Source organism: Paroedura picta, chromosome 7 (genome assembly GCF_049243985.1).
Source record: "Paroedura picta isolate Pp20150507F chromosome 7, Ppicta_v3.0, whole genome shotgun sequence".
Lineage (NCBI taxonomy): Eukaryota > Metazoa > Chordata > Lepidosauria > Squamata > Gekkonidae > Paroedura > Paroedura picta.
In genome coordinates, this window is record NC_135375.1 from 80,117,771 (window position 1) to 80,141,262 (window position 23,492).

At 42.5% G+C, this 23,492-nt stretch overlaps 2 long non-coding RNA genes across 3 annotated transcripts in view; one reads left to right on the forward strand and one right to left on the reverse strand.

Annotated features, from left to right (window-relative positions):
* Positions 1 to 23,492, forward strand: part of LOC143841177 (uncharacterized) — a 63,899-nt gene that overhangs the window by 39,756 nt on the left and 651 nt on the right. The gene's annotated exons all lie outside the window — the stretch shown is intronic.
* Positions 1 to 23,492, reverse strand: part of LOC143841176 (uncharacterized) — a 49,075-nt gene that overhangs the window by 3,319 nt on the left and 22,264 nt on the right. The gene's annotated exons all lie outside the window — the stretch shown is intronic.

The window sequence follows — 23,492 nt, forward strand, 5'->3', positions numbered from 1 at the left end:
GAAGGAATTATGGTGTTAGGCCGTGAACAATTTTACTTGCATTGTATTATCTTTAAATATTTTAAAAGGGGATTGAAACGGGGAACTAAATGTATCAAATGAAGAGCATAACCTTTTTTCTTCTGTACTAATAATGTAGATTGCCTGTATTTCATTATCTTTAATCCTGGAAAATAAAAATAAAAATCTTATAAAAAAAAACAATTTGCTGAGCAGTATTGATTCTACACTGGCTTGCTGCCACTGATACTTATGGCAGGGAGCCACAGAAACCTCCTGGGGTTGAACTGGGTTGGTCCTCTAGGTATTGTGGTCACTGGCATACTTGAGGTGAGCCAAGGCAACTATGATAAACTTTTTTGTCAATTCCAAGCTGTCTTCGATGGGTGACTGGGCCAGTATAAGGGTCCCTCAGTTTCCCTGTCATTGGATTTGGGGGTAGCACCAATATGCCTTAAGCCACGAAGCATCTCCTTCGTGCTTAGACAAAATCGACGCGGAATTCATTGATTGAGTAGGGCAAGTTGGAGGCCACCCCACATGCAAATTGGGAGACCTCCATTGTTACACTGGTCAAGCCAAATTGGGACATCCATATATGTACTAATTACAGGTGAACCATTACTAAGACGCATCCCCAGCAAGCATTCCAGGTACCGGTCATTAGTCATCTGCTGGCATAATTATCAGGTTGCCAAGTTCTTGCCAAATTGACTTGGCACAAGCATACCAGCAACTTTTGGTGGATGCCACCTTAGCAGAGGCCCAGTCTATTCTGATCCATAAGTTAAGTGGCTACAATTTGGGGTCAGTGTTACACTGGGAGATTTTTTTCCAGGGTTGTTTATTGGCTGGGCCCTAAGATGGGTCATGCAGATTCACTTAGTAGGCTTCTCTTGCCTTTGTCAGGGGAGAATCCAGCTCCAGATCGAACTGTCATGTCGCTTCTCAAACAATGGAAGAATTTTATCTCTTCCTGCCACACTTGTGTACATGACAAACCAGAGTCATACCATGGTTACAGCTAGGAAATTTACATTTGAAAACAAACCATTTGACCCACTCTGCCTGTCCCACTAGTAACAAGTGTAAACAAACAGTTTAACCCTTTGACTGACAGCCTGTGGCTGGCTCTTGCCAAGAGACAAAGTCCAACACCAACAAAGCCAGCTGATCAATGAATTACTAGGACATTTGGAAATCCCAAGCAGGCTGTCTTCCATACTGCATGGCAAGACACAGGATGGTGGCAATGACACAGATCATGGGGAAACCTTCTTCCATCAGGTTCAGAGTAGACTTGACTGGAGAACCTTGTGTATAGAAATCCTTACCTCAAATGTCTTCATCCTTGGCCAGCTATTAACGTGGAGTGGGGGAGAGATATCTTTGGGAAGTGCTGCTCCTAACAATTAAGATGGGAGTGCTTACTGAGGATGTCCAAGTCCCTTTGATTATAGATGGAGAAAGGGGAAGGATGAGACATGGGAGCAGGCTAGTGACTAAGAATTGTATTTTACCAAGTTTTTAACCTTGTTTTCAGGCATTCTTGGCCCCTTCTCTCTTCTCTCTACCTAGCTCCAATGGAAGTACTCCGATATCTTTGTGAAATATTATTGCATACTGATTAGTGCCACATAGTGATCCTTCACCAAGATATCTGAGTTATTCTCTGGTTGGAGGTAGAGGAAGGGAGAGGGAGGATGTCTGGACAGGTGGCAGGGAAGGGAAAGGAGTGAACTGAGCATCCTGGGAGCTACAGGGATAAATAGATCATTATTATCATCATGACCAGGTGGTTATTTGTGCCATGAACTGGCCCTACATGACTGCATGACATTTAGCAACAACACATCCCAGCGGTTCTTTAAGCTGACATTATCTAAGACCACTGTAGTGTGCTCAAAGATTGAAACATATCCTCACTAGTTGCTATATTTTGCTATTTTTAATGTCTTATTTCTGTTAATTTATTCTCTTTTGTCGACACTGACTTCAGCCTGTGTAAACAGCAGAAAGACATTATTAGCTGTTGGGGTATGTCTCTGGTCTGAAGATTTGTAGGTGAATGAGCTTTTGTGATACTAATGAATGTCAGACTAATAAATGAAACCCATACATATGCAATGCTTTCTGTAGGTGCTAGGTTTTCCTTCCTTCCTTAAAAGTATAATCTCTGCCACGTTTAATCATCAAAGATAAATCACAAGACTATCTTAACTTTCAGAGACAAAGAACCCTCTCAGCTGAATAAAACACTATTAACTTTTTAGTTTACCTTTGATAACTTTAAAAAGCATGGCAAACTCTCTAATGAAATGTAACCTATCATTGACAATGAAAGATTTACTGTGAGCCTGACTGCTTTTATCCTGTCTCCTCTTAGTATTTGGCCTACACATAATTATCATATGTGGCCTACATATAATTATTTTAAGTATCAAGCCAAAAAAGCATTAAAAATAATATTTTTCTTAGTGCTGTGATTTCCTTCCAGCACATGGCTAGGACAATTCTTCATGTATTTATTTTGCTTACATACCACCCTGCCTCTTAGAAAGCTCAATGCTGGCCAAGTAATCTCTTTATACCCCAGCTTTCTATTGTCTGATTAATAGTTTTTATTCAGAGCTTTTTACTGCTTTGTTGCCTGTATGTCTGTTATTGATTTTTCCATTTTTTTACTCTGTCTATTTTAATTCTGCTTATTTATGACACATGCATATAACAAGTTCAATAATCATAGTTATATAAAAAGAAACGCCAACGCCGATTAAATTGGAATCTTAGTGATCTCCCATTCCTCCATAGCATAAACAATGCTATAAGAACATGGTTTTCCAGACAACTTTGAGCATCCAATTGGCCATTTAGAGAACTAGAGGCCCAAATCACTGACATGGGCTGCACTCAGATACAACTAGACATTAAACTCTGACCAATGGTTAGTGAGAGGACAGACTAACTCCTTTTACCTGTGCACTTGCATTTGTATGTCATAAGAGAACAATCCTAAGGAGGTCTGCTCAGAATCTTTTGTGTGGCTGTTTATAGCAGTCATATCACAGCTGAGATGGTGAGCCCATAGGGTTTTCAAGGCAAGAGATGCTCATAGGTGGTTTGCCATTATTTATTTATGGTGACCCTGGTTTTCCTCCAATCCAAATGCTAAACAGGATTGATCCTGCTTTTCTTCCAAGATCTGGTAAAATTGGAGTAACCTAGGTTATACAGTGCTCAGAATCTTACTTGGATCTATTCCATCCCATGAAAGTATTCTTAGGACTGTGTTGTTACTGTCTAACTGGGATTATCGGATCGCTACCCATTTGTGATGGTCCACGGATCGCTACCCATTTGTGATGGTCCATGTGGGAACGAATGACATGTCCCTGAATACCATCGCTCCTATTAAAAAAGACTATCAAGATCTGGGGAGGAAGCTCAAGCAAATGGGGGCACAAGTGGTATTCTCTTCAATCTTGCCCGTCAAGGGAAGAGGAATGCGTCGGGAGAGGAAGATAATGGAGGTGAATCACTGGCTGCGTAGTTGGTGCCGGCAGGAGAGATTTGGTTTCTGGGACCATGGGATAGGCTTTCTTGAGGAAGGCCTACTAGCACCTGATGGACTGCACTTATCGAAACTGGGGAAGAATGTGTTTGGCAGGAACCTGGGGAGATTCATCAGGAGAGCTTTAAACTAAAGCCACTAGGGGAAGGAGACGATCAACATAGGGAGTGTATGGAAGGAAAACGATCGGAGGCAGCCCAACCGGCAAGGCCAGCTCATAGGGAACCAAAAGTAAAAGGATTCAGATGTCTTTATACTAATGCCCGAAGCATGGGCAATAAAAAGAAAGAGCTGGAACTTCTCATGCTGATGGAAAGGTATGATCTAGTAGGCATCACAGAAACTTGGTGGAATGATTCTCATGACTGGAATGTAATGGTGGATGGATATGAACTGTTCAGAAAAAACAGAATAGATCGAAGAGGTGGAGGAGTGGCACTGTATGTGAAGAAAGGGCTTACCTGTCAGGAAATTCTAGTGAAGGAGAGCATATCTACAGTGGAAAGCATCTGGGTGAAAATAAGTGAGGGGAAAACAAACAGTGTGGTGGTTGGTGTATGCTACCGACCGCCTGACCAACGAGAGGATGTGGATGCTGCACTTTGTGAGCAGCTTGAGAAAATATCCAAACGGCAGGACCTTGTCATCATGGGTGACTTCAATTTCCCAGATGTGTGCTGGGAAACAAACTCTGCGAAGCGTCCTCAGTCATGCAAGTTTCTGACCTGCCTGGCTGACAATTTCATTTATCAAATAGTAGATGAACCCACAAGAGGTTCAGCCATACTGGACTTAGTACTGACCAACAGGCAAGAGTTGGTGGATGAGGTGAAGGAGGTGGGGACCCTAGGGGGAAGTGACCATGTCCTCATAGAATTCCTTTTGAGATGGGGAGCCAAGGAAGCTTGTAGCCAGACGCGGATGTTGGATTTTCGTAGGGCAAACTTTAATAAACTCAGAGACATGATGAGTGTCATACCATGGACGAGAATGCTGGAAGGGAAGGGAGCATGTGAAGGGTGGGCGCTACTCAAACAAGAGCTATTGCATGCTCAATCAATGACTATTCCAGAAATACGAAAACACTGCAGGAGCTCTAAGAAGCCTATTTGGATGAACAGAGAACTTCAAGAGGAACTAAGAAAGAAAAGGAAAATGTTCAGGAAATGGAGGGAAGGACAGAGCTCTAAAGAAGAGTACCTACAGGTTACTAGGCACTGTAGATCAATCATCAGAAAGGCCAAAGCTGAGAGTGAGCTAAGATTGGCCAGGGAAGCCCATTGTAACAAGAAAAGATTTTTCAGTTACGTGAGGAGCAAATGTAAAGTAAAGGAGGCAATAGGCCCGCTGTTGGGTGCGGATGGACAAACTCTAACGAAAGATGCAGAGAAAGCAGAAAGGCTTAGTGCCTATTTTACATCTGTTTTTTCCCACAGGTCAAAGTGTTTAGGCACATCTAGAGATGGCTGTAGCCAAAGGATAGTGTCTGGGTGGCAGGTTAACATGGATAGAGAGGTTGTCGAGAGGCATTTAGCTGCACTGGATGAGTTCAAATCCCCTGGTCCAGATGAAATGCACCCGAGAGTACTCAAAGAACTTTCCAGAGAACTTGCACAGCCCTTGTCCATCATCTTCGGAACCTCTTTAAGGACTGGAGATGTCCCGGAGGACTGGAAAAGAGCAAACGTTATTCCGATCTTCAAAAAAGGGAGGAAGGATGACCCGGGAAACTACAGACCAGTGAGTCTGACCTCTGTTGTGGGGAAGATAATGGAGCAGATATTAAAGGGAGCGATCTGCAAACATCAGGAGGACAATTTGGTGATCCAAGGAAGTCAGCATGGATTTGTCTCCAACAGGTCCTGCCAGACCAACCTAGTTTCCTTTTTTGACCAAGTAACAGGTTTGCTGGATCGGGGAAATTTGGTTGATGTCATTTACTTGGACTTTAGTAAAGCTTTTGACAAGGTTCCCCATGATGTTCTGATGGATAAGTTGAAGGACTGCAATCTGGATTTTCAGATCGTTAGGTGGATAGGGAATTGGTTAGAGAACCGCACTCAAAGAGTTGTTGTCAATGGTGTTTCATCAGACTGGAGAGAGGTGAGTAGCGGGGTACCTCAGGGTTCGGTGCTCGGCCCGATACTTTTTAACATATTTATTAATGATCTAGATGAGGGGGTGGAGGGACTACTCATCAAGTTTGCAGATGACACCAAATTGGGAGGACTGGCAAATACTCCGGAAGATAGAGACAGAGTTCAACGAGATCTGAACACAATGGAAAAATGGGCAAATGAGAACAAGATGCAATTTAATAAAGATAAGTGTAAAGTTCTGCATCTGGGTCAGAAAAATGAAAAGCATGCCTACTGGATGGGGGATACGCTTCTAGGTAGCACTGTGTGTGAACGAGACCTTGGGGTACTTGTGGATTGTAAACTAAACATGAGCAGGCAGTGTGATGCAGCGGTAAAAAAGGCAAATGCCATTTTGGGCTGTATCAACAGAGGCATCACATCAAAATCACAAGATGTCATAGTCCCATTGTATACGGCGCTGGTCAGACCACACCTGGAGTACTGTGTGCAGTTCTGGAGGCCTCACTTCAAGAAGGACATCGATAAAATTGAAAGGGTACAGAGGAGAGCGACGAAGATGATCTGGGGCCAAGGGACCAAGCCCTATGAAGATAGGTTGAGGGACTTGGGAATGTTCAGCCTGGAGAAAAGGAGGTTGAGAGGGGACATGATAGCCCTCTTTAAGTATTTGAAAGGTTGTCACTTGGAGGAGGGCAGGATGCTGTTTCTGCTGGCTGCAGAGGAGAGGACACGCAGTAATGGGTTTAAACTTCAAGTACAACGATATAGGCTGTTGTTGTTATGTGCGAAGTCGTGTCCGACCAATCGCGACCCCATGGACAATGATCCTCCAGGCCTTCCTGTCCTCTACCATTCCCTGGAGTCCATTTAAGTTTGCACCTACTGCTTCAGTGACTCCATCCAGCCACCTCATTCTCTGTCGTCCCCTTCTTCTTTTGCCCTCGATCGCTCCCAGCATTAGGCTCTTCTCCAGGGAGTCCTTCCTTCTCATGAGGTGGCCAAAATATTTGAGTTTCATCTTCAGGATCTGGCCTTCTAAAGAGCAGTCAGGGCTGATCTCCTCTAGGACTGACCGGTTTGTTCGCCTTGCAGTCCAAGGGACTCGCAAGAGTCTTCTCCAGCACCAGAGTTCAAAAGCCTCAATTCTTTGACGCTCTGCCTTCCTTATGGTCCAACTTTCGCAGCCATACATTGCAACTGGGAAGACCATAGCCTTGACTAAACGCACTTTTGTTGGCAGGGTGATGTCTCTGCTTTTTAGGATGCTGTCTAGATTTGCCATAGCTTTCCTCCCCAGGAGCAAGCGTCTTTTAATTTCTTTGCTGCAGTCCCCATCTGCAGTGATCTTGGAGCCCAGGAAAATAAAATCTGTCACTATCTCCATTTCTTCCCCATCTATTTGCCAGGAATTGAGAGGGCCGGATGCCATGATCTTTGTTTTCTTGATGTTGAGTTTCAAGCCAACTTTTGCACTCTCCTCCTTCACCCGCATCAACAGGCTCTTTAGTTCCTCTTCACTTTCTGCCATTAGAGTGGTATCATCTGCATATCTGAGGTTGTTGATATTTCTCCCTGCAATCTTGATCCCAATTTGTGACTCCTCTAATCCCGCATTTCTCATGATGTGCTCTGCATACAAGTTAAATAGGCAAGGTGACAGTATACAGCCTTGCCGAACTCCTTTCTCAATTTTGAACCAGTCAGTGATTCCATGTTCAGTTCTCACTGTTGCTTCTTGACCTGCATATAAATTTCTCAAGAGACAAATAAGATGCTCTGGTATTCCCATCTCTTTAAGAACTTGCCACAATTTGTTGTGTTCCACACAATCAAAGGCTTTAGCATAGTCAATGAAGCAGAAGTAGACGTTCTTCTGGTACTCCCTAGCTTTCTCCATGATCCAGCGTATGTTGGCAATTTGATCTCTAGTTCCTCTGCCTCTTCGAAATCCTGCCTGTACTTCTGGAAGTTCTCGGTCCACATATTGCTGGAGCCTAGCTTGTAGGATTTTGAGCATAACTTTGCTAGCATGAGAAATTAGTGCAATGGTGCGGTAGTTTGAACATTCTTTGGCATTGCCCTTCTTTGGAATTGGAATGTAAACTGACCTTTTCCAATCCTGTGGCCATTGTTGAGTTTTCCAAATTTGCTGGCATATTGAGTGTAGCACTTTTACTGCATCGTCCTTTAAGATTTTGAATAGTTCAACTGGAATGCTGTCACCACCACTAGCTTTATTGTTACTCAGACTTCCTAAGGCCCATTTGACTTCACATTCCAGGATGTCTGGCTCCAGGTCAGTAACTACCCCATTGTGGTCATCAGGGATGTTAAGCTCGCTCTTGTATAGTTCTTCTGTATAATTTTGCCACCTTTGTTTAATCTCTTCTGCTTCTGTGAGGTCCCTACCATTTTGGTCCCTTATCATACCCATCTTTGCATGAAACGTTCTCTTCATATCTCCAATTTTCTTGAAAAGATCTCTGGTCCTCCCGATTCTATTGTTTTCTTCTATTTGTTTGCACTGTTCATTTAAGAAGGCATTCTTATCTCTTCTAGCTTTTCTCTGGAATTCTGCATTCAGTTGGGTGTATCTTTCTCTTTCTCCCTTGCCTTTCACTTCCCTTCTCTCCTTAGCTATTTGTAAAGCTTCCTCAGACAGCCATTTTGATTTCTTGCATTTCTTTTTCTTTGGGATGGTTTTAGTTGCTACCTCTTGTACAATGTTGCGAACCTCCATCCATAGTTCTTCAGGCACTCTGTCTATCAGATCTAATTCCTTAAATCTATTTGCCACCTCCACTGTGTATTCGTCGGGGATATGATTTAGTTCATACCTGAGTGGCCTAGTGCTTTTCCCTACTTTCTTCAGTTTAAGCCTAAATTTTGCAACAAGAAGCTCATGATCTGAACCACAATCAGCTCCTGGTCTTGTTTTTATTGACTGGATAGAACTTTTCCATCTTTGGCTGCAGAGCACATAGTCAATCTGATTTCTGTGTTGACCGTCTGGTGATGTCCATGTGTAGAGTCGTCTCTTGGGTTGCTGGAAAAGAGTGTTTGCTATGACCATTGTATTCTCTTGACAAAATTCTACCAGCCTGTGCCCTGCTTCATTTTGTACTCCAAGGCCAAACTTGCCTGTTATCCCGGTTATCTTTTGGCTTCCTACTTTAGCATTCCAATCCCCCATGATGATAAGCACATCATTTTTGGGCGTTGCTTCTAGAAGGTGTTGTAGGGCTTCATAGAACTGATCAACTTCATCCTCTTCAGCAGCAGTGGTTGGGGCGTAGACCTGGATCACTGTGATGTTGAATGGTTTGCCTTGGATTCGAACTGAGATCATTCTGTCATTTTGGGGATTGTATCCCAAGACTGCTTTTCCTACTCTCTTATTGATTATGAATGCTACTCCATTTCTTCTGCGAGATTCTTGTCCACAGTAGTATACCTGATGGTCATCTGAATTAAATTCACCCATTCCTGTCCATTTTAGTTCACTGATTCCTAAAATGTCGATGTTCAGTCTTGTCATTTCTTGTTTAACCACGTCCAGCTTGCCTTGATTCATGGATCTGACGTTCCAGGTTCCTATGGAATAAAAATCTTTACAGCATCGGACTGTCTTTTCGCCACCAGTTACTTCCACAACTGAGCGTCCTTTCGGCTTTGGCCCAGCCGCTTCATTCATTCTGGCGCTACTCGTACTAGCCGTCTGCTCATCCCCAGTAGCATATTGGACACCTTCCGACCTGAGGGGCTCATCTTCCAGCGTCATATCGTTATGCCTATTGGAACTGTCCATAGAGTTTTCATGGCAAAGATACTGGAGTGGTTTGCCATTTCCTTCTCCAGTGGATCACCTTTTGTCAGAGCTCTCAGCTATGACCTGTCCGTCTTGGGTGGCCCTGCACGGTATAGCTCATAGCTTCACTGAACTACGCAAGCCCCCTTGCCACAACAAGGCAGCGATCCTTGAAGGGGGACGATATAGGCTAGATATCAGGAAAAAGTTTTTCACAGTCAGAGTAGTTCAGCAGTGGAATAGGCTGCCTAAGGAGGTGGTGAGCGCCCCCTCACTGGCAGTCTTCAAGCAAAGGTTGGATACACACTTTTCTTGGATGCTTTAGGATGCTTAGGGCTAATCGTGCGTTGAGCAGGGGGTTGGACTAGATGGCCTGTATGGCCCCTTCCAACTCTATGATTCTATGATTCTATCCCTGCAAGAAGAGAGAAGACAGAGAGAGCAAGTGGTACACACAAGCGGACAGCAAGCCAAGGTTTTGTACATTCTAGTTATATATCAGTTAGAAGTGATGTCTGAATGCAGCTGTAGGGTGTTTCATGTATGGAGGAGGTTGGAGAGAAAGGTGTGTGAGATATTTATGCAACACGTGTATCGACTGCACTGCGAAGGTAAGTAAAATTCAGGGGAGGGACTGAGTGGTGCCCCTTTACATTGTTATTACAAATTTAGAATGGCATGCATTATGGTCTATCCCAACAGCTCTGGATATGGTAACAGCAAAATGATATTTGAATGGAACTGAAATAATGAGATATATTGTAAGGTAAAGGTAAAGGTAAATGTATCCCCTGTGCAAGCACCGGGTCATGTCTGACCCTTGGGGTGACGCCCTCTAGCGTTTTCATGGCAGACTCAATACGGGGTGGTTTGCCAGTGCCTTCCCCAGTCATTACCATTTACCCCCCAGCAAGCTGGGTACTCATTTTACCAACCTCGGAAAGATGGAAGGCTGAGTCAACCTTGAGCTGGCTGCTGGGATTGAACTCCCAGCCTCATGGGCAGAGCTTTCAGACTGCATGTCTGCTACCTTACCACTCTGCACCACAAGTACCTAAATACATAATTCAAACAGTACTTGGTAGTTTATGCCTCTCAGTTTTGAGATCTGTAATAATATATGTACTGTTGTTTGAATTACTTCCTATTGTTCTAAATGACAGGAAATAATTCATACAATCGTCAAGATTCCTTAGAATCACTCAAAACATAATGGAACTTTACTAGGCTTTACCCAGTTAAATGATATTGCACCAATTTGACTTTAGTTGTAACATAAAGTCCCACGAGCTGTCAGAAAGCACTTTCTCTTGTTTCTGCATGTCCTCTGGGGAATCATTCCCTAGAGTTCTACTCTAAATAACAGCTCCTCCTAGTCTCTAGTGACTTCCATTGCTAACTCTCTGATTTCTTCTTCCAAGCTCATCTGACACAGCCTAGCCTTATGTTTCCTGATTCACTGTTGCAGAATCAGTAAGCACTCAAATTCTAACACTTCATTAAGTAGCTGTATTAAGCAAGAAGAAATATTAACAATAAATTACATTACAGATTTTTAAACCTATGGCCAGTTCATATTACCAAGTGAATACTCATCTGATATATTAAGTCACATATTCTACCCTAAAGGCAACTTACTTTTCCCATCTATGGAGAAGTACTATAGGAATGTTGAATTTTATTATAGGCAACCATGTGACCTAACACATAACTTGGCCAGGTGTAGTAAAAATGCACTAAATAGAATGTCTTAGCACATGAGAACTGGCTCTAAATCTAAGACAAAATTAGTAACCACCTAGACTTTACATCCCAAGGCTACCATGGAAATATGAGTTGTATCTAAATTAGTGCTTTAGTAGTAATGTTCATACAGGGAACTTTTCATCAATGGAAGGATTCTGTTGTGCATGTGATCTAGCAGAGATCGGAAATACGTAATTACCGTTGGCTGATATGCAAGATCCAGCCTGCTATTGGTTGTTATCTTTTTCCAAACAGAGGGCTCTGCTTAGGACCAATCACGGACCTTGATGGGGACCCTTAACTGTATATAAGTTCAGGTGGTAGGCTGTTGAGTTCAGTTCAGTTATGTGTGACCAATAAAGAGCTGATGTTTTGGCACATGAGCAACTCTGCACCTTATTGAAACCACGATTCAATGGATTCCTTCCATAAATGTAAGATTTCTCATATGAACAGAAAGGAGCATTTGGATCCAGCCCATGATATTATTGATAGACAAATTATGAAAAGACCATGAACCTTCCCTAAATGTTCTTGTATTTCCATCTCATCTGAATTCTGTAAAAGCAAAAAAAACAAAAAAAAAACAGATTTACTTCCTTGAATCCAGTTCCAGCCAATTACATATATGAGTAGAGGTATTATTATTTATCTTATGGTACACGTAGTGTAGCCAGGAGATCTGAGGATTATCTGGTAGCCAAGCACAGGATGTTCGGAGATGTTCTGCCATTTTCCGCCTCTGTGTCAAGACCCCTTGTGTTCTTTGGAGGAACTACCACCCAATTCCTAAGAGGTTTCCCATCCAAATTCTAGTCTGGGTCAGCTCTGCTTAGTTTTCAAGATCTGACAGGATGGTATATAAAACCAATGGGAGAGATAGTCTGGAGGGTTGTAGTTCAAACCATCTATACACTGATGACATCCAATTGTATAAAAAATTAATCACTGGGTTTGCGGAATGCCTGAACAAGTAAGTGTAGAAAGTAATGAGAGTCAGTAATCTAAAGATCAGTTTATGCAACATTGGCATCTACTGAGCAAAGGTAAAGCCAATCTCAGAACCAGGAATCACCTTAAGAGCAGGAGGTGTTATACACTGGGGAAAACCTCACAAGTACTCTGCAAAAAAACATGTTGTTTTTCTGGTTTCTGCATGTGAAACCATTTTCCCTAAACAAGACCAACCATTGTATTTTTGATTCTGCATGTTACTCACTCCTCATAACAGCAAACACGGCTTTTCCACATGGTGTCTTCACAGTATTGTAAACTTGCTTTGCTACTTTTTCTTAAAAAGGGTTCCAAGAATACCATTTTTCTATGCATAAATGTTACTTATTGTTTTATCTACTGCCCTGTGCTGTCTTATACCAATGGCTGAACACAAAGACCATAAATGACAATTCCCAGGAAGCTCTGCTAGCAGCATCTGTCAGCCAGGTGACATTGCTGCTGACCATAACTAACCATGATCTCCCAGTACAATGGAGGATGTTCCCCTCCCACTTGAAAAGAACTCTTTCAAGTGCATAATTGTTTACTTTCGTCTACTATGGTAAGAAGAAAAAAACTCAGTATAAGCGCACATGCATAAGGAGGAAAGTTTTTTAAAGGGGTGATTTCAGAGTCAGAGAACTGACTTCAGTGAAAATTGGTAAGTGCTTAATATCCCCAGTTACACCCTTTGAAAGAACAGATTTCTAATGCTTTTATCTTTAGATGCTAAGTTAAGATTAACTTATTTGCCCAGGCTATCTAATTTTCTTGCCTGTCCAGCTTCTGCCAATTTTATTGATATTATTATTATTATTATTATTATTATTATTATTATTATTATTTGGATTTATAGCCCGCCACTCTCCTAAGGCTTGTGGTGGGTAACAGCATATGAAACCCCATAAAACCCCCAATACATAAAAACACTCTAACACAGAGTCATATCATCCAACCCAACAACGGCGACATTACCCAAGGAGGAGACCAGGGATCACTGCATGTGTAACCCTGAAAAGAGAAATGAAGAGAAGAGGAGGGGGGGCGATCTTACAAGGGCGATCTTACAAGGCTGTAGGCCTGGAGGAAGAGCTCCGTTTGCGGGCCCTGCGGAAAGCTGATAAATCCCGCAGGGACTGCAGCTCTTCCAGGAGCTCATTCCACCAGCTAGGGGCCACGACCGAGAAGGCCCTGGCCCTGGTTCAGGCCAGAGGTGCCTCCCGGGGGGCATAGGACATCAGGCTGTCCCTCAAGTATGTGGATCCCAGACTTCAGAGGGCCTTAAAGGTTAGAACCAAAAACTTGAACCTGATCCGGCTAGCAATCGGTAGCCAATGCAGCTGCCTCAGCACAGGCTAGATGTGGGTCCTCCAAGATGTTCCTGTGAGGACCCTAGCAGCTGCATTTTGCACCAGCTGCAATTTCCAGATCAGGTGCAAGGGTAGGCCTGCGTAGAGCGAGTTACAGAAATCTATTCTGGAGGTGACCGTTGCATGCATCACTGTGGCCAGGTGGTCAGGAGACAGGTAGGGCACGTAGCCGAGCCTGGCAAAGATGGAAAACAGCCTGCACTGCTACCTTCTTGACCTGGGCCTCCAATGTTAACGGGGCATCCAAGGTCACACCCAAATTCATGGCTTGGGACGTGATGGTCAGTTACATCCCAGCCAAGGAGGGTAGTTGCGCTTCCTGAGATGCTCCCTTCCCCCCAAATCACAGGACCTCAGTCTTGGCAGCGTTGAATTTCAGGCGGCTCTGCTCGATCCATCCAGCCATGGCTTCCAAACATCTGGCAAATGGATCCGGGGGGAAATCCGGGTGGCCATCCATCAGGATATATAGCTGGGTGACATCAGCGTACTGATGAGAACCCAAGCCATAACTCCTGACCAGCTGGGCCAGAGGGTGCATAATGATGTTAAAAAGCGTGGGGGAGAGCACAGAGCCCTGTGGAACTCCACAAGGGAGCCCAAACTGATTTGATATATAGTCTGTATTATCCTGTAGAGTTTTTTTGTTATGTTCTGGATCTGGTAGTGACATATTTTATTTTCCTGGTCTCCAAGGTCACTGCAGATGGGGTCTGCAGCAAAGAAATTAAAAGACGCTTGCTCCCGGGGAAGAAAGCTATGGCAAATCTAGACAGCATCCTAAAAAGCAAAGACATCACGCTGCCAACAAAAGTGCATCTAGTCAAAGTGCATCTAGTCAAGGCTATGGTCTTCCAAGTTGCAATGTATGGCTGTGAAAGTTGGACCATAAGGAAAGCTGAGTGTCAAAGAATTGAGGCTTTTGAACTCTGGTGCTGGAAAAGACTCTTGCGAGTCCCTTGGACTGCAAGGCGAACAAACTTGTTAGTCCTAGAGGAGATCAGACCTGACTGCTCTTTAGAAGGCCAGATCCTGAAGATGAAACTCAAATACTTTGGCCACCTCATGAGAAGTAAGGATTCCCTGGAGAAGAGCCTAATGCTGGGAGCGATTGAGGGCAAAGGAAGAAGGGGACGACAGAGAATTAGGTCGCTGGATGGAGTCACTGAAGCAGTCAGCACAAGCTTAAATGGATTCCGGGGAATGGTAGAGGACAGGAAGGTCTGGAGGATCATTTTCCATGGGGTCGCGATGGGTTGGACATGACTTCCCAATTAACAATAACAATAATCTGGTTCTGTTGGCTGATGAATTGAAATCTTCCTTGCTTTTATACTTCCTTCCCACCACTTTTATGATTTACTGGGGTTTGAAATGTTAATTATTGTTTTAATGAGGCTCAGCTCAGATTCTTTGACCTGAAAAGGAAAATGTGACCTAAAATAAATTAACATCTAAGAACCTCTTATGTTACGTGATGCTATCTTTATTAAGAGATCATATATGGTAGAATTGGATGATTCCAGACTCAGCAGTGGTTGAGGATATAAAAATTGGACAGGGTAGATAGAGAATATTCAAATTAGCATGTCCAAGAGAATGAAAATTGGCTATTCCTGCTTTGTATCAGGTGTTTTCAGTGATCAACAGAAAAAGCCCTGTTGTATTTCTATTAGACACTGTTAGGAATCTTTTACCTGATTCAATACTTGGCAACCTAATATCTAAACTGTTAGTGATACCATTTCTCTTGTTTGTAAATATATTCCTTGGGTTCAAAACTAATAGCTATTTGAACAGCATTGTCAGGATCCTGTGGGACACCAGGACATTCTAGGGCTGAATCTGCACTTACTTTGTTTATTCTGTTGTGGATCCCGCTGAAGCCAGATTGATTTGAACTCGGGTCTTCCTCTATCCTCCCTCCCCATTGAAACAGAAAAGTGTTCTGCACATGGTTATGGAAGCTCAGAAGGGGGGGGAGCCAAGTGCAGCAGAAGTCTCTTTCTTTTCTTGAGGAGGTGGGAAGAGGATTGGAGACAGCAGAGGAGGGAGAAAAAAAGGCACAAGAGGCACATCGCCATCGAGAGACGTTAGAGCTTCTGGAGTTCCTGCCAAGATAAGTTAGGGCTTCCCCTTTAAGGCAAACTTGCAGCCTGAAGCCTTTGAACTGAAGCCTTGGCCAATCAGTGCTTCTCTACCATGGAGGCTCAGCAGCAAGCAGATTGCTGTATGCTTTCTCATGCCGATTTTTCAAATATTGAGGGTTATATCTGCCTTAGGATATTGGGGGGGAAAGGTAGGCTCACTCCGGATCAATCATGCTTGTTGCACAGGGAAAATTTAAGCTGGAAAAAATCAAAATGGAAATTTCATTCAGTGGAGACGGCGGGAACTGAATCGACCTGGGGTTGGAATAAAACCTCCATGCACATTCAGTCCAGGTTGGAAATTAAAGTTTTTTTTCCTGTTATTCAAATATAAATGCTGTTTATTTAAGTTGGTGTGGTAGATTGATATCTCAGCTTCCTCCTTTGCTCTGCTGGGCCTTTTTGCTAAATCTCTACCTGCATTAAAATTATTAGCACACTCCAGGCTTACCTGAGAGATTCTGCATCAACAGAGAATATAAATTCAGTTTGGCTATCAAGTTTTTATAGCATGCACAGCAGTCACACCCAATGATGACCAGTAATGACTGAGCTGTCATACTAAATACAAAGCCCTCCGTGTGAATTGAAATTAATTGATTTATTAGAAGCAAAATAGCCAGGTGGGCCAGGCTAATTAAGAATCTTATTGCTAATTGATTGCACAGGGGGATGAAAGTATGAGCAATTTGAAAAGTATCAGACAAGCAGCCTATGGTGTTTGCAATAACGTGTATAGTGCTAGACAACTCAGGGAAACAAATTGGTGGAAGGTTTTATCAAGGTGTACGGGGCTTTAACTGGTTTGGGGACATGGGTTAATATTGCTAGTTCTTGAAGGATCACTAGTCAAAGTGGTGTCCTACTCTGGGGACTTGTTAGGACTTTCTCCATAGATTAATCCAGATTAATATTACAGCCATTTATACTATGCTGTGATGAATCTGGATTTCATACATTACATCCAACTCTCAGACAATTAAATATTATAGGAGGGAATGAAAAGTCAGTTTGTGGATGTACTTGAATATTCTAGAACTATATTTCTATGATGATCTGGTGCTGAGGTACCTGAAAAATCACCTCCCTGTCCATCAGATCAATTAATGTCACCTCTCAAGCTTGTTCTCAGGGCTCCCACCTACAGAGATGAGGTAACTGGTGACTAAAGACAGGGCTTTTTTAGTGGCAGTACCATGCCTCTGGAATATCCTTGCAGCTTGCTGAGTGCATACCTTATTGCCATTTAGTCAAAGCCCAAATATTTTTTTAAGTAGGCTTTTAATCTTTTTTTAACAGTATTTTGTTAGTGTATTGTTTTATAAATAACAACCATTGTTTTATGTTCTCTGTTGAAATTGTTTCATGGTGTTTTTATGCTGTTTATTATTATCATAATCATCATCATCATTATATTTATATCCCAATGCTCTCGAGACTGTTTCATAGCTGGCTACAATCAAATTGTAGAAACCCACAAAGATAAAATTAAACAAAACCTCACAGTCATTAAAATTTACCCACTGGCACAATAGATTCTTCCTACTCAATCCCCCCCCCCCTCACCCAGCACCTCAGGGAGGAATACAAGGGGTGCCTGTCTTAGGTATTTATTTATCCCCAATTACTTGCACTCTGGCCTCAACCAAAGACCTGGTGGGAGAGCTCCACCTTGCAGGCCGTGTGGAACCACAAAAACTCCTGCAAGGTCCTAGGAGTTCATTCCACTAGGTCGGGGCCAGTGTCATGAACCCCAGTCCCTTACCCGAGTTTCACCTGTGTTCTCCCGGAGACTCCTGGACTGTTGCTGTAAAACCATAAATCACCTGTTGGTGCCTGTCCTCCCTTTGCATATCAAAGCGTCTGACCATTAGAACGTGTTATCTAGTTTAGACCTGCACATAGGAAGTCATGCTCATAGCTGCAGGTTATATTGTGGGTACTTTCCACTATTGTAAAAGACTTCGTTATTTGAGGCCCTTAACAATGGAACCTTCCTGTTTCAGTTCATGAAGATGGAACCAGGCTATAGTCATGGAGAGGCAATTTTCTCACAGCACTTATTTGTGAAGTTATATGCAGAAACATTACATATATATATTTATTTCACAGTTTCTAAGCCTCTTTTTTGCATTGTCTTAAAAACTGATTGATTGAGCAGTACCAATAGTATCTGTGAATTACCTTGTCAGTCCCTTTGGGAAGGTGCTATATAAGCACAATGTGTATTGCATGCATAAGTAAACTATGTCTGAGTTATCTCTCTGCAGGGAAGAATGTATTGGTTTTTAATTGTTGATTTTAATGGATTAGAGTAAAATATTGTTTTCTTTTATTTGATCTCTGTCCCCTGATGCTCCTTCTTTTTCTTTCTTCTCATCAATGTGACAGTTTTCTCTCCAGACTTTTAATTATCTCTACCAGGACCCCTTGTATTACCAGTGGTGGTGGCAGCTTTATCACTCTGTTGAGTCTTAATTCAGTGATTATTCCCACTCCTCCTTCCATTTCCCCCAGCAGGAAGGTGCACAGTTATTTATCTGTGCCTTAAAAATCTGCTAAGGGTCGGGGAGGTGGTGTGCAAGTCTCATGAAATAATCAAACGGCTCAAATACCCTCCTCAGCAGTGAGCTACACAAGCCTCCATGTTGCACAGCACTGGAAGAAAACCAACACACTCATTTAAATGATCTCTCATGTTACATTATTAACGCGCTCTCATTAGAGTAACCTCTGCTAACAATCATTACAGAGTTTCTGCAGGCAGTGAGAGAAACATGATCTAGAAATGCACAATTGTCCTAAGCAGAAGGCGGTCATTAAACAAAACAGCTGCTAACTATAGGAAAAACAGATATCCCAGACTTGAGGTTCAGGCCTGCCTCTGGGTTACCAGGGTGACACCCTTGTGGGATTTCTTCATCATATTCTGACCCCTCATGGCTATATTCAGTATTGCTATCGAATAAGGGCCATAGTTCAATAAAACAGAAGGAGGACCGACAAGGGCCCAATACTGCGGAGCTGAACTAATTGATTCTGAATAACCTCAAAATGTGAGACACTTCCACATCAGATGGGGACAGATCTTTTTACTCAGCTGTCAAGGACCCGAGCCTGTGTCCTACTGGTTTCCTTTTTATGTGAGCAGAATGGGGCCTCAAGGTTAAATGGACACAAATAAAGCAGACCTTTATCAAAATACATAAAGGTTAACTGAACAATAAAAAGAAAAAGCCTCTGTTGTTTAGCAGCTCAGAAATTTCAAAAGCTAGTTTTCTTCCTCATACCTGGTATTAGAAGGTCCACCTTCTTGCAGCATAAGAATCTAAGCCAGGGTTTCCAACAAGTGTGTTGGGGTACAGCAGTGTACCTTGAGAGCCCTTTGCTTGTACTATGGCAGAGGGGTTTCCAAGATGGCTGCTGGCAGCCACCACCGCAGCAATACTGCTTCTTCCTCTGTGGCTGGGGTAGGTTGGCCCAGTATGTCTTCTATTGGGCTTTGGAGCTATCTTGAGTTGGAGGGGAAGCATATTTTTATTGCATTTTTATATGGAGCATTGCATATGGGGCACTGCAGGCAAAGTGTGGTGGGGTGAGGAGATGGGGCATGGCAGGGGTCATGGCCAAAGGACATCATTTCTGCGGTAACTCAAAGCCCGAAAAATATTTCAGATGTATCTCCATGCTCAAAAGGTTGAAAAATTCTTGCCTATATTGTAGCTTTATACGTTGCAGTCTATCATACAAAGCATAAAAGTGCGAGCATGGCACAAGCATAAAGTTAGCATGGCTTCCCTTAGGTCTATAGCATTATTGTCCTTTTCCCTCTGGCATCAGGGGGTCTTTTGGATTCAATCAGGGATCTCACTTGATGGAACTTTTCAGAAGAAGTTAGCATCCACTCCTAACTCCTGTCTCTGTTCTCATTACACAATTGAGCACAGGTTCTTACGATTAACCAATTATGACAATTTTGAATATGGCCTTGGAAAAAGAAGGTATCAGCAAGAAAGTCCAAACCATGGACACTTGCAAGCCTGCTAATAACCATGTCAACCCTTGAGAGGAAATTAGAGTGCTTCACCTCACACCATCAACAGATTAATGAAGGATGCAGTCGTGTGCATCCCTATTGGGCAGTAATCCATTTTATTAATTATATATATGTATATCCCATTCTTCAATAGGGCTCTCAACAGACTGAACTCTGGACACCTACCTCATCTTAGTTGTAGAGAAAACTTTGTTGTAGAGAAAACTTGCATTAGATTGGGTCAAAATATTCATTTAAGCATAACATACTTTAGTGTCGAATGGAGTTTGCTATGAAATTATCAAGGTGTGTTGCATGTGTTGTATTACAAACAAACAAATATTTCTGTTCACCTTCCCTCATACATGGCAGGAGTACTCTAAAAAGTTTTCATTGTAATTTGATGTCCCATTTCTTTCCCTTGATCTGCTTCCTCTATTTCATGTCCTCCAACAAAGCTTTGATTTGAACAAATAAACGTAGATATATTTTCGCATGCCAGAAACTGTCATGCAGTGCAAACCCATGTCATCACATATACCTTCTTCTGTTTGATAGGATGACAAGGTAAACAGCACTTTGAATGGAAACCTTGTATGAAAAAACTGCCTGTGTGGAATGAATGTAGTATCCTTTTGGAAATGGTACTTTTTGTTTGAAAGGTCTGATCATACTTAGGTGCCACAGCTTGTGAACTGGTTTATAAGAGAAGTGATTACTGGAAAGCTACTGTTAGTTTGATTTAGTGAGCCATCTATGACAGATGTATGTCCCTGATAGCTCTTCCTGAAAACAGACAGGATTATTATTATTATTATTATTATTTAATTTTTAGACCGCCCTTCTCCCAATACGTCTCAGGGCGGTTTACAACATAAATAGTTAAAACAGTCTGAGAAAATTCAAATCCTGATTCATAGCAGGTTGGGTTTACCTATATCTAAGTCAGCTATAAGTAGATGCCTCAAAGCCTGCATCATGGAGGCTTACAAGGCTCAAAAGCAGCCGATTCCAGTGGGAATTACTGCACATTCTGTCAGGTCAGCTGCTACTAACGTAGCCCTTAAAAACAGGGCTTCCATCGAAGACATATGTAAAGCTGCCACTTGGTCTTCAATTTTCACATTTGTCAAGCATTACAAGCTGGATGCTTACACTTCTGTGGATGCAGCCTTTGGCAGAACCGTCTAACAGCAGATCGTAGAGGTGAGCAGAGATGCTTCACCTGCGGTGTGATCACTGCTCTGGGAGTTTTAAGCCAAGATGCCTCAGACCATTGATTACTTACTGAAAAGGGTCCTTCTCTTCTGAGGTAAGAAGGACATCTTGTCCCTCCCAAGACATATCCGTCCACCTCCATCTTCTCCTTCTTAATTATAGCATTAGTTAATCTGTTTCGATAAAGAGTGGTTCAGAGCAGTCTATAGGAGTTAGTCATTAGATCTAGTAACATAGTAAGATTCCTACTTGTCCTTTTCCTGTTATCTTCTGTGTTTGAAGCTCTTTCTTCTTCCATGTTTGAAGCACCAGTTTTATGTTTGAAGCACCAGTTTTCCTTCAGGGTTGTTAATTGTTCAGTTGAAGGTTTATCATTCAGCTCTCTAAGACCCATTATGCACGGGGGGAATAACGCACATTCAGGGTGGAATGGTGGCGACTAAAATCACCAATAACGCATGGTGCCAGCTGCAACTGGCTGCAGCATCGGTGCATGCTGCCGAAAAAGCCGCGTTAGCGATACGCGGAAGAAAGCGCAGCTTCCAGGTGACCGGGGCGCAACCAGAAGCGGCGCCAGGATCGCCACGTGCATAATCAGTTACTCTGGGTTTTGCTGCCGTCGCACCCTGTCCCATGCATAACCGGTGTGCTTCGCATCTTTCCTCTCCGTGTTTTCCATGTGATCCAAAATCGCCGTTTCTGTGGTCGTGCATAATGGGCCTAGATGTTGAGCTGGCTCAGGGGAGTTTTCCCATGAAGGAAACAGGAAGTGCAGAAGTTTTTTAGTTCTGGCTCTCAGAGTGAACGGTGGGAAAACCCATCCAAGATGACCTCCTTACATCAGAAGGACCCTTTTCAGTAAATCAATGGTCATTCTCACTGCTTAAAGAGAAACAGAGCCCTTCCATGAGTAAGTGGTTGGAACAGAGATCTATTTTAAAAACTGTATCAGCAATGAGATTATTGGTAGTATCTCTTGTTTCTGTATTAGCTTCAAATTAAATCAACCAGGAGAGACTAGAAATCTGGGTCTGGCTGGCAGTTTTATTGATTCCTTCTTGAAAGCCAGTGTGGTGTAGTGGTTAAAGAGTGGCAGATGTTAATCTGGAGTAGAGTGTTTGATTTCCCACTCCTTCACATGCAGCTAGCTAGCTAGGTGACCGTGTTAGTCACAGCTCTCTTAGAGCTGTTCTCACAGATCAGTTCTCTTAGAGTTTTCAGCTCCACCTACCTTGCATCACGTCTGTTGTGGGGAGGAGGAAAAAGCACTCATGAGTATGTGGGTATTTCCCTTGAAATGCCTCAGAAGTAACTCTAAATAATAGCTTAGATCTATGGTACATGTCCTTTCTGCACATTTAAAAAAACAGTAAATCCTACCCAGTCTTAAGTGGGGGAACAACTAGCAATAGCCCTTGGCAAAATATCCTAATGTCCTATACACTAGTTCCTTCAAAGTTGTACTTCTTTCATTTAAGGATTTAGTAAAAGAAAAGAACGAGCGAGAGCTGAATGTACAACACTTTTTTTTAAATTGAAGAACATGGATCCAGGACCACTTTGAAATAAATAGTTTGCAAAATGAAGCAACAGCACCCTCATTAAAGATCTGCAGGTGATAATTGAAGCAATTACTTTTGAAAACCTCCGAAATGTGCATTTCCCAAGCTCCCCTCCTTCCCACTTTTGGTCTTTATTCCAGTGTATAAACTTCTCAAATGAGAAAAACAGACTCATACTCTGTGTGTGGCCTGACAATGAACTATTATTATTGTGCAGCCTTTGTTTTGGTGATTGGCCTGGGAGTGGGTGCTTTTGCTTTGCTTTGGCTTGCTTTCTGTTGAATAAATAAATACACTTTTTGCTCTTCAAAATGGAGTATATTTCAAAAGTGGTGACTAACCTCCAATCCCTAGCTCTGTTGGACCAGTGGGAAATTAGCAGAGATGACAGGAGCAAGACCAGATTGGACAACACCAAATAATTTCAAGACCAGTGTACTTTTTATTTCTAAAGATGATATAAATGGACCTGAGCTAATGAAGTGTAAATAGAAATACTTTTTTGAAAGTTAGCTGAAATGGCATCCAGAGATGTTTCGAATGCTGTTAAATCCTTCTGCAGGGGTCAGTGATGATTTAGAAAAGTTATCTATTACATTTGTGGTTAATGAAAGTGGTTAGCTGATCATAGCTCCATTTCCGCATTGTAGCAGAAGACACACTGCGCTAAAAAAACTATTTGAGAGACTGACATTCCAATATTTAAGATTTATTACTGCAAGGAACTCAAGGTAACATCCATAAGACTACCTTATTTTTTCCCTAATCTGTGAGGTAAATTAGACTGAGAGCCTGCACATGATATTTCTATGAATCCTCACAATTAAACTCTATTGGAAACATCATCCTAGACACAATGGAGCCAGTTTGGATTGGGACCGAGGTATTCACAGACAGGGAGCTCTGGGCATCCATGACCATTTTCCTGACCTG